Here is a 13,974-nt window from a genome sequence, read left to right as displayed (position 1 = left end):
AGGCGCAGTTCCCATTCCTGGTACAAGCCTTCCACGGTACATGAGCTCCCACACAAAGAATCAGGCCGCGGGCAGATTTCCGTGCTGCCTCAGGGACGCTGGCCTTGGCTCTCACGCTGCAAAGATTTTCCAGTTCCCCCTCAGTCACCTCATTCATGCTTAAGGAAGAAAGCGCAGCTACCAGACAGGGTGACAACAGATGTCCAGGCAGTGAGCCATCCCGTAGCTGTTAGTTTTCCTTCGCAAGGCGTGTGCCGGATCTAGCAGATGAGAACCAGACCTACCCTCTTCCTCGTGGCTTTTTTTTCCCTACTGCTGCTGTAACAGCTAAGTGCCAATTATCTCCCAAGCGTGAAGGCAAATATTGTGATAGCCCAACCAGTTCCACAAATGTTAGAGGACGCTGGTGGGGAAGATTGTCTCTCCTGGCCTTGTCTTTTTTTTATTAATCCTAACAGCTCTCGTGAAAGGAGGATCTAGTCGTTGGAAAGCTCTGTGCTAACACCTTCAGTATCTGGCATTCTTTATTTTCTCTTTAATCTCTCGGCATTTTGTCTTTGCTCCTCCTGAATCCAGAGGTAAATTTGCTCTTATTTGCTCAGAAACAGCTCCATCAAACCATCCACCCATTCTCAAGATTCAGTTTAATATGGCGTGATATGAAGACCCTCTCCAAATATTTGAAGGCCTGACATATTGCCCCGTGGGTGTATTAGACAGGGCTCCCTGGAGAAATAGACGAGAGAGAGAGAGAGATTGATTTTAAGGAATTGACTTATGTGATTGTAGAAGATGACAAGTCCAAACTGTGCAGGGTAGGGTCCAGGTTGGAGACTCAGGGAAGAATTGTTGTTGCAGCTCAAGTACAAAGACAGTCTGGAGGCAGAAGGGACCTTGGTTTGTATTTTCTTTCAGCCTTCAACTGATTGGATGAGGCCCATCCACATTATAGAGGTTAACCCCTGCTTTACTCAAAGTCTACTAATTTAAATGTTAATCTTATCTAAAATAGACTTTCATAGCAACATCTAGACTGGTGTATGACCAAATATCTGAGTACCATAGCCTAGCCAAATTGACACATAAAATTAACCATCACAATGGGACTCCTGGAACAGCAAGAATTAGGCCAATGAGTGAATATTACAGGGATGCACATTTTTCCATGTGATGGAGTTGTTAAAAAAATTCAAATGGTTTGCTTGTGAGGCAATTTGCTCCTAGTCCTAGAATGTTCCAGTTGTTACTGGATGGTCACCTATTAGAGATGTTGCACAGAAGATAATTTTCTTCACAGGAATTTGGACCATGGAATCTCCAATAACCTCTAAATATTCTTCTTATTCTAATATCCCGTTATTGCATGACTAATGCAGCTAATTCATGCAATCTACTTTTAACTACAAGAAATTTTAAATACTAAATAGTTTACTCTTCCCCCAACCCATTTGACGGAGAAAGAAACTGAGATTTGAGGAGGTTAAATGGCTAGTCCTAGAATGAGAACCCAGGTCTTCCAGTCCAGGCTCTTTCCACTACAATGTGATCCGAGATGCTAAGGAGATGTTCCAAGACAATCATTGGCCCCACCCCACCACTTCTTGAAGTCATTCCAAGTTTGTCCCCATCCTACTTATCAATCTACCTTCAAGGAGAAGCAACTCCTACATGAGTAAAGCATAAAATGGACTCCAAGAACAAAGTGAGGCCACTGTAGAAGGGGGTGAACTCTCCTTTTCTTGGCACACAATCATGCCCACCCTGAAAGGACTATATTGGGGTCCAGGAGTAACGAGACCTGAAGAGGAGGAACCCAGATCACCAGGGAGGAAATTATAGAGGAATTTGGAAATGAATTCCCAGCCATTCATAGCATGTGGGCTTGGGTTACATAGGCATTTCTACCCCTCAGATTTTTCAGAATTGAAACATCTACAAGACAAACAAACCTTGTGCTTATTAATACTGGCCACCTTTCACTGAGTAACTTCAACAGCTAATTATACTAACAAAATCTCTCTTTATTCTGTCTGGGAGGAGGGAAGGAGAAAAGAAAAGAAGGCAATGAAGGGGGAAGGAAACCCATCCCGCCATGTATTTATCACAATCCCTCAGGCACCCATTAGAGTAATAAGCCGGTAGTTGAAAATTTGGGCATTTAGAACATGGACCTCACCCCTTCCCAATAAATATGACTAACAGCAGTGACATCACCAGGGATCTGAATCAAGTCTCAGCCTGTGAACGCCTTGGTCTCCTCCAGTAGAGAAAATATAAGTGAGGACTCTTTTTATAAGTGAGGATTTAATTAAAAGGCACAAATACCATTACACCGCCCACAGCCCCCTGCCCTTTTCCACCTTGCCTCCCTCCCAACCTCCTCTTCCTGCCACAATCACACCTCCAACAACCACACCACACATGATAGGCACTGGCACCTCAAGGTTGTCGGCAAAGACATTTCTTTAATAACTAATTTATTCCTTGCTTTTTTTGTTGGAAAGGAATTTTCTTCTTTGTGCTTCTTGGTGTCTTGAGCCCATTGAAAGCATTTCTCATACGTTTCTCTTTGTGGTCCTTAAAAAGAAGTAATTACATAATGGCTGACTTCTTTTGGTTACGTGGGAAATCAACATCTCAGTAGCTTTTTCAGACATACTTAATAGGAAAGCCATTAGAAAGGCAAAAGAGAACCCTGTTATTATTTTCTGGTTTCCTCCTTAATTATAGACAATCATTCTGAAGGAGGGGGGACAGCTTCTGTGACAAAAGTTGTCTAGCATTTAACAGAACAATTTAGAACCAGATTGAACGGATCAACGTTATGTCAACTTGCAGATGCTCGACAAAAACTGCTCAAAGAATGCTTAGATGGAAATAGAGGCTAATTCAGCCTTTTCTCCTTTCCATTCACTCCAAAAATGAGGGGTATTTTTCCCTCTGCTTAGGAAGATTCAGGCAGGTCTGTCTCAAAGACTCTTATTGAAGCATGATACATCCCCAAATTCTTACTCTTTTTTTCCTAGGTAACACAAACATTCCCACCACCTTAAAACCCACTGACATTTTTCCCACTTCTATACACTCTCCTTTGGCTGCAATCCTATCTCCAGAAAATGAATTCTGAAGTTCTCTTATGCTGCCTGTCTTTGTCAGTTCAGGCTGCTATAACAAAAATACCATAGACTGAGTGTCTTACAAACAGCACAAATTTATTTCTTACAGTTCTGATGGTTGGGAAGGCCAAGACCAGGGTGCCAGCAGATTCGGTGTCTGGTGAGAGCCTGCTTCCTGGCTCATAGACGGCCATCTTCCCCTTATAACCTCACATGGTGGAAGGCCAAGGGAACTCCCCGGGGTCTCTTTTGTAAGACACTGATCCCATTCATGAGGGCTTCATCCTCACGACCTCATCACCTCCTCAAAGCCCTACATCCTAATACATCCCATTGGGGATTAGGTCTCAACATAGGGACCTTGGAGAGGACACAAACAAGCAATCTACAGCCCCGCCCTTATTCCCAAGCTAGTCTATAACCCTAGGCCAGAGAAACATACTTCTGAGTCCAGAATGGATGTTGGTGCTGGGGACACAGCAGCTTTCACTCAACACAGACGCAGTCAAGTCAAACACCCAGAATCCAGAAGGCAACTACGTCTGTCCAGGCAAGTCATGGAATGTCAAACTGAAACAAGATGCAAGATGCCTACCTGTTTCCTATTCAAGGTGTTCATTTGTCTGACTTCCCACAATGCACAAAGTTAAGGGAAAATTGGTTATGGCCTCAATGAAGAGCATGCTGGCTTCCAACCACATGAAATTTCTCTCAGTTTTTGCTGCCTAGTAATGCCCTATAGGCTCTGAGATGTACGGAAAGGGTCTGAAACATGTTCCTATTGTCACCTCCATAGCTTCAACAAGTCCCCTTTCTATATTTCAGTTTTACTTGTAAAACAAGAAGGATAATTACCATCTTTACCTACTTCACTGTACTGTTTGGGAATCAAATAAGGTAATGCTCCTAAAAGCATCTTGAAAACTATGAAGCATACAACAAATTCTTCACAGTTTTCCACCAAATTAACCCAAATAGTGCAGATTGACTTTGCTATCTGTTTTACGTGAATTGTTCAGGTAGCCTCTATAATTTTTCTCCCTGAAAGTTGAAGTAATTTGTCCAGGTGACACAGCTAATAAATAGAGCTGAGATTCTATCAAAATGTCAGTGACATCGAGAGCCTGCTCTCTTAAACACCAATCTATCCTCCAAAAATGCAAGAAGTGAGGTGCGTCTAGGGGCATTACCCAAAGCCACCAACCTTACCTTAATTTGTCCCTCCCCGACTTCTCAACATCCCACAAATGGGAATATCTAATATATGAGGCAGGCATTCATTTTTTTCTTGGTAAGTGATCCCTATTCATAAAGCTTTGTTAGTGTTTTTCGAAATAGTTTATGAATTTAATTTTAAAAATCAAACCAAAGAGAAGGCTATAAAGAGGAAGTGGATGGGAAGATTTTGCAATTCTCTAGACTTCCCCCACCCTCCTCCCACTCACCATCTCAACCTACCATTCGACACCACCCAGGTGACCACTGCTGACAGCTTCTGTGCTCTGAATATTCTGACTGTTTTCTTAACACACATAGGATCATGTTATAGATACTATTCTACAACTTGTTTTTTAATTTAATATATGTTAGACCACTTTCCATACTAATATATATATATATATATATACATACATACATCTGCTTCATTTTAAGAGCTGGAAACCATTATACTAATGTACCATAATGAATGTATACTGCCACCTTTTGATGGGCATGTAGGCAATTTCTTAGTGTCCACGTGTTTGTTTTTGTTATTTATAGGAAGCAGGAAGGAACATGCTGTAGGCGTAACTTTGCAAATTTATGTGAGTTTATCTATGAAATAGATTCATAAAAGTAGATATGGTGAGTCAAAGGAATTGAGCATTTTAGGCTTTTATAGATATTGCCAAATTTATCTTCAAACAGTTGTACCAATTTGTTCTCCCATGAATAGCTGTGAGCAAGGATATCTGTTTGCATATATTTCAGCCAACTAAGGGGATTATCAAACTTTTTCATCTTTGCCAATCCGATGAGGGTAAAATGCTCATCGTCCATTTATTTGGTATTTCTTTCATTATCAGTGAGCACAAGTCTGTTTTCATTCTTTTTATGCGATCTCCCTCTTTATGTCCTATGCCCAATTTTCTCTGAATTTTTGGCCTCTGTCTTTTCTTTTTTTTAGGAGATCTTTGGGTATTATGGATAATGAATCCTTTTGTCATCAGTGTTGCTGTTATTTTTTTCCAGGTCATCTTTGGACTTTCCTTATGGTATTTTTTCAAGCAGAATTTTTTATTTTTACATAGCCAATTCCGTTTTTCCTTTTCTTTATGGCTCTAAGTTTGATATCATGCTTAGAAGGCCATACTCATTCCAAGATCATTTTTTAAATGCGTAAAAGTTTTATTCTAGTGTTTTTATAGATCCATATTTTTACATTTAAACATTTGATCCTTTTGGAATTTGTTTTGGTGTAAGAAAGGAAGTAGGGATTAAGCTTTACCAGGTGGAACTGTTACCAGGAAATCATACTAAGTTCAAATGACAAAAATTTTATGTTGTGCACATATCACATATTGAGGGTGTTAGAACTATGCAACACGCTGGCATTTCCTGGGCTGCTTCAACCTTTACCAGCTCTTTACTTTGCCTGCATGATGACCTTGAAGTGTGTGCAGACTGTTGATTCAAGGCTCAGTTCATCTGTCGGCATGGGATCTAGCAGATGCACTGACATCAGTCACCTGGGTGCCTCTCTGTTAAGTAACTTTCCCAATTCAGGAATTCTTAACCTTCTTTTCTACCCCTTTGGCAGAATAATGTTCTCAAGATCTGTGGGTTTACAAAAGAAACAAATATATGAAAACACAGCTCCATCCACAGACTCCTTGGTCCAGGGACCCGGGTTGCTTGGGACGTCCTTCCTTCTCCTGATATTCCAAATACGCTTCTTGGAGGCAAACACAAAACCCTCTTCAATCGACAGACTCTCTCCCTGCTGCCACCAGTGGTCTCTCTCAATCTTTGCTTCCTTCTGCCTCAATGCCTACTTCTGCAGTCACAGACTCACGCTTGGTTAGTTTGCAATTCACTACTCCGTATCAGATGCGTCATTGCCAAGTTCTAACAGGTGGGCTAGATTAAGAAAAGTGAACTCATATAGAACAATACCACCTTCTTTTGCTCTCTTTTGTTTTCATCCTTACTCCCATTCTTTCCTGTACCCTGTGCCAACATCTCTTGCCCTATTGCTTCCTACGAAAGTTTCTCTATGAAGTCATCCAATTTACATCCATGTATTACAGTTCTGTTATACATATGCAAAAGAGAATATTAGTCATATCTTCTTATGAGTGTGTGTCTATCACGAATTTTAGTTGTTTCATTTGTCCCTAAATAAATGTACCCTTCCTCGTGTCACCATATTGGAACTCCTCCTGATTCTTGCCTTGAGAAACAAGTTGACATCAGAAGGTTGTCTATGATAAACTGTTAACTGAGAATATTTTGAGAGCGGAAAAAAAATAATAACAGTGGATTTGTGTAATAAGAAGGCTTTGTGAATGAACTATGAATTAAGTTGGGCCTCACACAAAGGGAAAATCTCACCTTGCACACACCAGGAAATTTGAAAACTGATTCCATCTGGTTCGCCTGTGATGTGTAACATTACTGGATCATCAGCCTTTGCCTTTGCTCAAAGCCAACTCTAGCATCTGGATCAACAATAGCAGAGCCCCCACAGGCATCACCATACCAGGAATTCTGTAGCCCATGTGGAAGAACGGAGAGTTTAAAGCACATTTCACCTTTGACTTCGAAGGCCAAAAGAAATCAGTAAGCAACGCTTTGGCTCCTTAGTGACTAAATAATATGGAAGACCTAAAAACTTTCTCTCTCTCACTTTCTCACCAACTCTATGCTGAAAGAGCAATTGAAGGACTGTAAAAAAAATAATAGTAACAAGTGACGAAGTGGTGAGTTCCTTGACAAAGACAAATGAGATTAATAAGAAATTCAACTTTTCTCTTAGATGGACTGCTTGGACTGTAAACATACACACACACAAAGAATTTTAATCCCTAACTAACAAGATTTTCATAGAACTGCTACATTAAAAAGAGATTGTAGATACAAAAACACATTTTTTTTTATTGTAAAGACAAGTCAAATAAAGGCATCATTATTGTCAACAGCAATGGTAGTTTCCTTCACTGAACCTGGCTCAAAATCATAAAAGATTCAAGTTATCGACCTCAGAAAATTTATTTTAGACCTCTTTTTGCCTGATGTAAGATTACTTGTTCCCATATACACAACACAAAGCCAAGGAAAGACCACAGAGGTCATCTAGTCTAACGCCCTCCTACGGAGGAGAAAATAGAGCATCAGAAAGGTTAAGTGAAATATTCAAGGTCACAGTGAGTCAGCACAGAGCTGGGACAAAACCACAGATCTTCTAACCCTGTGATCTGTCTAATGACCCCATGCCACCTACCAGAAACAAATTTATAAAGTTACATTGTCTATTATCCAAACCCTGTTGGACAGGCTATCTTCCTTTTGCTCTTCATGTCTTCCACCCACACTTCCCCACTCTGCTCTCTGACCCAGGAGGCTGACTAGTATGGACTATCTAATCTAGTTCCCTCGCCCTCTGGTTTCTGTTGAGTTTATCTAAGGGAGACCCAGCAGGAGGATGAAGGGATAGAAGAGAGAGAGGTTAGGATATTTATTCTCCAGGCTCCATGCTATGTGGGCGTCACCCTGAGTTTACAGCTCCACACATCTCTTTCTGTCTCCTCCCTTCACTCTTTCAGGTCCAAGGGTATGTGTTAGTTTCCTAGGGCTGCCTTAACAAATTACCATGAACTGAGTGGTTTAAAACAGCAGAAACTTGTCTCTCAGTTCTGGAGACTAGAAGTTTGAAATCAAAGTGTTAGCTTGGCCTTGATCTCTTTGATAGGTCTACAAGAAGATCCTTCCTTGCCCCTTCCCAGTTTCTGGTGTTTGCTGGCAATACTTGGCATTCCTTGGTTTGTAGGTACATCACTGCAATCTCTCCTTTTGTTGTCACAAGGGGACCTCCTTGTGTCTCTGTGTCTCTTCTTCTTTTCTTACAAGAATGTCAGTCATATTGGATTAGGGTCCACCTTAATGACTCCATCTTGACTTGTGTACATCTGCAAAGATTATCTTCCCAAATAAAATCATATTCATAGGAACTGAGGATTAGGATTTGAACATATCTTTTTAAGGGACACAATTCAACCCATAACAGGGTGGTGACAGTGCTCTGCTAATACTAGTCTCAGGGTGCTGAGTCATCCCTTGGGTTTCCACATATTCTACCTGCATTCATATAAATAGTTCCTTTCCTAGCTCTCCTTGAGTTCCACTTCCATTTAGGATACAGAAACCACAAGAGAATATTGATCCTACCCTAACAATGAGAAAATGCCAAATAATCTATACAATTATAACTTTTCTTGGCCCTGTCAGAGAGCTGAGAGCACAAAGCAACCAAGTGAGCTAAATTCCAATGCGTAATAAATGTCTCCAAGGAGAAACGGAGCACACAAGCTATTCCCTGATGGCACAGGACAAGAGGAAGAGGCAACTGCCATAAAAGTAATTAAAAAGAAAACAGCTAAGGGGCTGGCCCAGTGGCATAGTGGTTAAGTTCACACACAGCCAGGGGTTCACAAGTTCAGATCCCAGATGCAGACCTAGCACCACTCGTCAAGCCATGCTGTGGCCGTGTCCCACATAGAATAGAAGAAGATTGGCACAGATGTTAGCTCAGTGACAATCTTCTTCAAGCAAAAAGAGGAAGATTGGCAGCAGATCTTAGCTCAGGGCCAATCTTCCTCACACACACAAAAAAGAAAACAGTTATAAGTGTGGGTTAATGAAACAATATGGAATCCCTGGAACCCCACATACAAGGAGAACCTGCACTCACTCACCAGCTCTTTTTCATGGACCTTTATTGGGTACTCTTGAGAAAGACTGGGGGCAGGACAGGAAACTTGAGTAAGTCCCCTTCAGTGGTGCCAATGTTCTGCTTGTGAACATCTGCTGCTGCAATGGTACAAGCACGCAGTCTCACCCATTTACTAGACTCTTCTTTCATGTGAAACAAAACCCTAAAGCTTCTGGGGGCAAAGGCAGGAAACCCTCTCTCTCTCAGAACCCTGGCAAAGATCCCTGCATCTTGAGAGGAAAGGGAAGCAAAAGCTCTCTGCTGTGGTGGGAGGGCTAGGAAACCTTCTCTGGCCCAGAATCCCACTTTGATACAAAGCAGCATTCTGTTCCACTGAAGCAGCAGGAGAGGAAAATATGTCTCAAGCAAGAGCCCCCACAGATACAAGGCAGAGTTTGGCTGCATGGGAGGAAGGACAGGAATACTGAGAAAGTACCACCACCGAGGCCCAAGGACACGGGACCCACCCAAGACTAAAACTGGACTGGGAAGACAAAGAACTTTCCCTGCCACCACCCCCTCAAGCCTCGTGCCAAATAACAGCAACCACAGCCTATATCTGAGGGGATAAGGGCAAGAGTGTGGAGAGAGCCCATCAGTGATGCAAATGTACAGGGCCTGTTAAAGGCTGATAGTCGGGGGCCCACCCAGTGGCACAGCAGTTAAGTGCACATGTTCCACTTCGGTGACCCAGGGTTCACGCATTCAGATCTCAGGTATGGACATGGCACTGCTTGGCAAGCTATGCTGTGGTAAGCATGGCACATATAAAGTAGAGGAAGATAGGCACAGATGTTAGCTCAGGGCCAGTCTTCCTCAGCAAAAAGAGGAGGATTGGCAGCAGATGTTAGCTCAGGGCTAATCTTACTAAAAAAAACAAAAGGCTAATGGTGAAGCATAAACTACTGAGACAGCCCTCAGCACTTCATGCCCCATATTAAGCACAAGGTAACAGCAGTCCACCACTGAAGGAATTTGATGTCTATGGTTTAATGACAGTAACTATAGCAAGAACAAAACCTAAACTCAACTTGTCTACTGACAATGCTAACTCAAGCCCCCATAAAAAAGAAGAGCCATGCTCATTTCAGAACATAAATACGATTTACCTCAGACTCACTGTTCTTCTGTACATAACATCTGGCAGTCAATCAAAAAGTAATGAGACAGGCAAAATAAGAAAAATCCAACCACCATCAAGAGATAAAGCAATCAGCAGAACAAGACCTAGAGATGAGCTGGATGCTAGCACTATCCGACAGGATATCAAAAACAACCAGGATTAATAGGTTGGATAATCTAGTAAAATAGGTGGGTAATATGCATGAAGATATGGAAATTACAGCAGGGCAATGAAAACTATAAAGAAGAGTCAAATGAAAAAGTTGGAAACAGAAAGCGTGATATGAGTTGAGTTTAGAATTTGTTGTTGTTCTAGTTACCTTCAGTATATCTGAAATAAAAATTTCAGGATAAATTAGAAAATAAAAAGTTCTTGCAATGAGGCATAGCTTAGGAAAAAATAAGTAAACTGGAAGATAAGTCAAAAGAAATTATCCATATTAAAACAGAATAAAGGACAAAACAAAACAGAGCATTAAAAAACTGTGGTTGAATATCAAATGGTTTAACATACCTATAATTAAAATTTCAGGAGAAAAAGAGAAAGAATACTGCAGAAGAAATATTTGAAGAGATTATGGCAGACAGTTTTCCATAATAAATGAAAGACAACACGCCTGATCTAAGAAGCTCCGAGAAACACAAGCAGGATAAGTACACACACACACACACCCCTACACACATCATACTCAAACTGCTGAAATCAAAGATAAAGAGAAAATTTTGGAGGCAGCTAGAGATAAAAGAAACATTACATATGAAGATAAGATAAGAATTACAACAGTCTTCTGATCAGAAATTATGCAAGACAGAAGACAGGAGAGTGACAGCTTCAAAATTCTGGAAGAAAACATTTCAACCTAGAATGCAACACTCAACAAGAGCATCTTTTATAAATAAAAGCAAAATAAAAACGTTTTTGAAAAAACAAAAGCTGATAGAATTCATTGCCGGAAGACCTGCATTAAAAGAAGAGTTAAAGGAAGTTCTGCAGGAAAGAGGAGGATGATAAAAGATGGAAATTTGGAACCACAAAGAGAAATGGAGAGGAAGGAAATTAGGAAAATCAGGGTATATAAGGCATGTAGGGTATATAAGGGTTTTTCCTTATTTTTAGTCTCCTTAAAAGAAAATTGACTGTGTCAATATGTTGAGGAGTTCATAGCATATGTAGAAGTAAAATGTGTAACAAAAATGACACAAAAGAAAGAGAGAGAGAGAGATAAAATAAAAGTATACTGTTGTAAGATTTGTACCACAGTCATGTATGGCCTAACGACGGGGATGCATTCAGAGAAATGCATTGTTAGGCGATTTCACAATTGTTTGAGCATCATAGAATATACTCACACAAACCTAGATGGTATAGCCTACACACCTAGGCTGTAGGGTACTAATCTTATGGGACCACCATCATAAATGCAGTTCGTCATCGACCAAAATGTGATTATGCATTGCACGACTGTATACCAGAAGTGGTATAATATTATTTAAAGGTAGACCATAGCAAGATAAGATGTGTCTTTGGAACTCTACATCAACTTCTTAAAAAAAAAGACATGTAACTAATAATCTAATAATGGAATCATAAAAAAAATCTCAAATAATGCAAAAGAAGGCAGAAATAGAGAAAACAGGAAGCAAAAACAGATGGCAAATAGAAAACAAGTAGCAAGATGGTAGATTTAAATCCAACCATATCAATAATTATATTAAATAACAACAGGGTCTAACTGCCCCCATTAGAAGGCAGAGAATGTCACATCAGAAAAATAGCAAGACCCAACTATATGCAGTGTACAAAAAAACCCACTTTAATATAAACTTTCTATATAAAGATAGGTTAAAAGTAAAAGATAAACCAAATCAAAGGAAAGCTGGGTCAGACAAGGTAGAATTCGAAACAAGGACTATTACAAGATCGAAGAACTATACTACTTAACAATAAAACGACACAATCCACCAAGCAGACTTAATAATCCCAAGGTTTATGCATCTAATATGAGAGTTTCAAAATACATGAAGCAAAAACTAATAGGCCCAAATGAAAAATAGGCAAATCCACAAGTCAATGCTAAAGTTGAAAAATTCAACATTCTTTTATCAGTAATCGATAGGACAAGTATACAGAAAATTAGTATAGATATAGAAAATCTGAATAATATTGTAAACCAACTTGACATTACAAAACACTTCACCCAACAACAGCAGAATATACATACTTATCAAGTATATGTAAAATGTTCACCGAGAAACCAATATTCTCAGCTACTAAAAAATCTCAGCAAATTTAAAAGGATTGAAATAAATGCTGGGAATATTCTATAACCACAATAAAATTAAACTAGAAATGAATGACAGAAAGATATCTGGAAAATCCCCAAATGCTTTAAAATTAAACAGCAAATCTTTAATTAAGAAAACACAAAGGCGGGGGCTGGCCCCGTGGCTGAGTGGTTAAGTTTGCGCACTCTGCTGCAGGCGGCCCAGTGTTTCGTTGGTTCAAATCCTGGGCGCGGACATGGCACTGCTCATCAAACCACGCTGAGGCAGCGTCCCACATGCCACCACTAGAAGGACCCACAACGAAGAATATACAACTATGTACTGGAGGGCTTTGGGGAGAAAAAGGAAAAAAATTAAATCTTTAAAAAAAAACACAAAGGCAATTAGAAAATATTTTGTATTGAATGAAAATGCTAGGACAGTAAGTCAAAATTAATGGGATGCAGGTAACGCAGTGTTTAAAAGGAGAGCTACGGCATTAAATGTTTATACTAGAAAAGAGGGAAGGTCTCAAATCTTTGACCTAATGTCCACCCTAATAAACTAGAAAAAGAAGAGCAAATTATATACACAGCAAGCAGAAGGAAGTAAATAGTAAAGATAAGAGTAGAAATCAATAAAATAGAAGAGATAAAACCAAACTGTCTTTCTGGGGCATGGTTGAAAGTTAATATTTGTTTAGTTGCTAAGTTATTGAATGTGTGAAGCTGAAATAATAGCAACCACGATTTGTACAGCTCCAGCCAATTTACAGAGCTTCCATACAGATTTGCCATCTGATCCCACAGTGGTTCTATTGGGTAAGGTAGTAGAGAAATCCTCATTATTATTTGCAAGTAGGTAACATTTACAGTTGAGGTAGCCGCATTGAGTGACTTGCCAAGGACTGAGTCAAGACGTAATTTCAAAATTCCTGATTCCAAGTCCAATTATCTTTTTACTATCATTTCCCGATTCTTTACACTGCAAACTGTGGAAATTTTATAGAGAACCAGAACATTTTATTCCTGCCTTCTGGGTGAACCCAGAAGCGAAGTAAATCAGAAGCAAAGTAAAAAAATGTTTATCACAGCCAAGTAATTGAAACATCAGGAATTTTTCATAATACTTGAAGAAATGTTTTTTCTCACCAATGTTCACATATTTCAAAGATGACAACCTAGATTCTTCATGAGCATTCTGAAAATATTACCCATTGGCTGAAAATTAGCTATTTATAACATTTTTTACTTAGTTGAAAGACCTTTTCAACAGATAGCTAGACTCCTCTCCTTTCGAGCTAATAAATCCCAAATTATTCAGCGAAGAAACATCATAGTTGGAAAGTAATTTGGATGAACTTCCTGTTCCATTTTGGATAAGTGGGATCCCAACTTCTCCTTGAACACAACCAGGACTCTGAACTCATTTCAGTGCATTGCTGTGCTATGTTTTATTCAGTCCAAATCTACCTTGCTATATCTCATACCTATGATAACA

Source organism: Equus asinus, chromosome 27 (assembly GCF_041296235.1).
Source record: "Equus asinus isolate D_3611 breed Donkey chromosome 27, EquAss-T2T_v2, whole genome shotgun sequence".
Classification (NCBI taxonomy): domain Eukaryota; kingdom Metazoa; phylum Chordata; class Mammalia; order Perissodactyla; family Equidae; genus Equus; species Equus asinus.
This window is presented reverse-complemented; position numbering follows the sequence as displayed.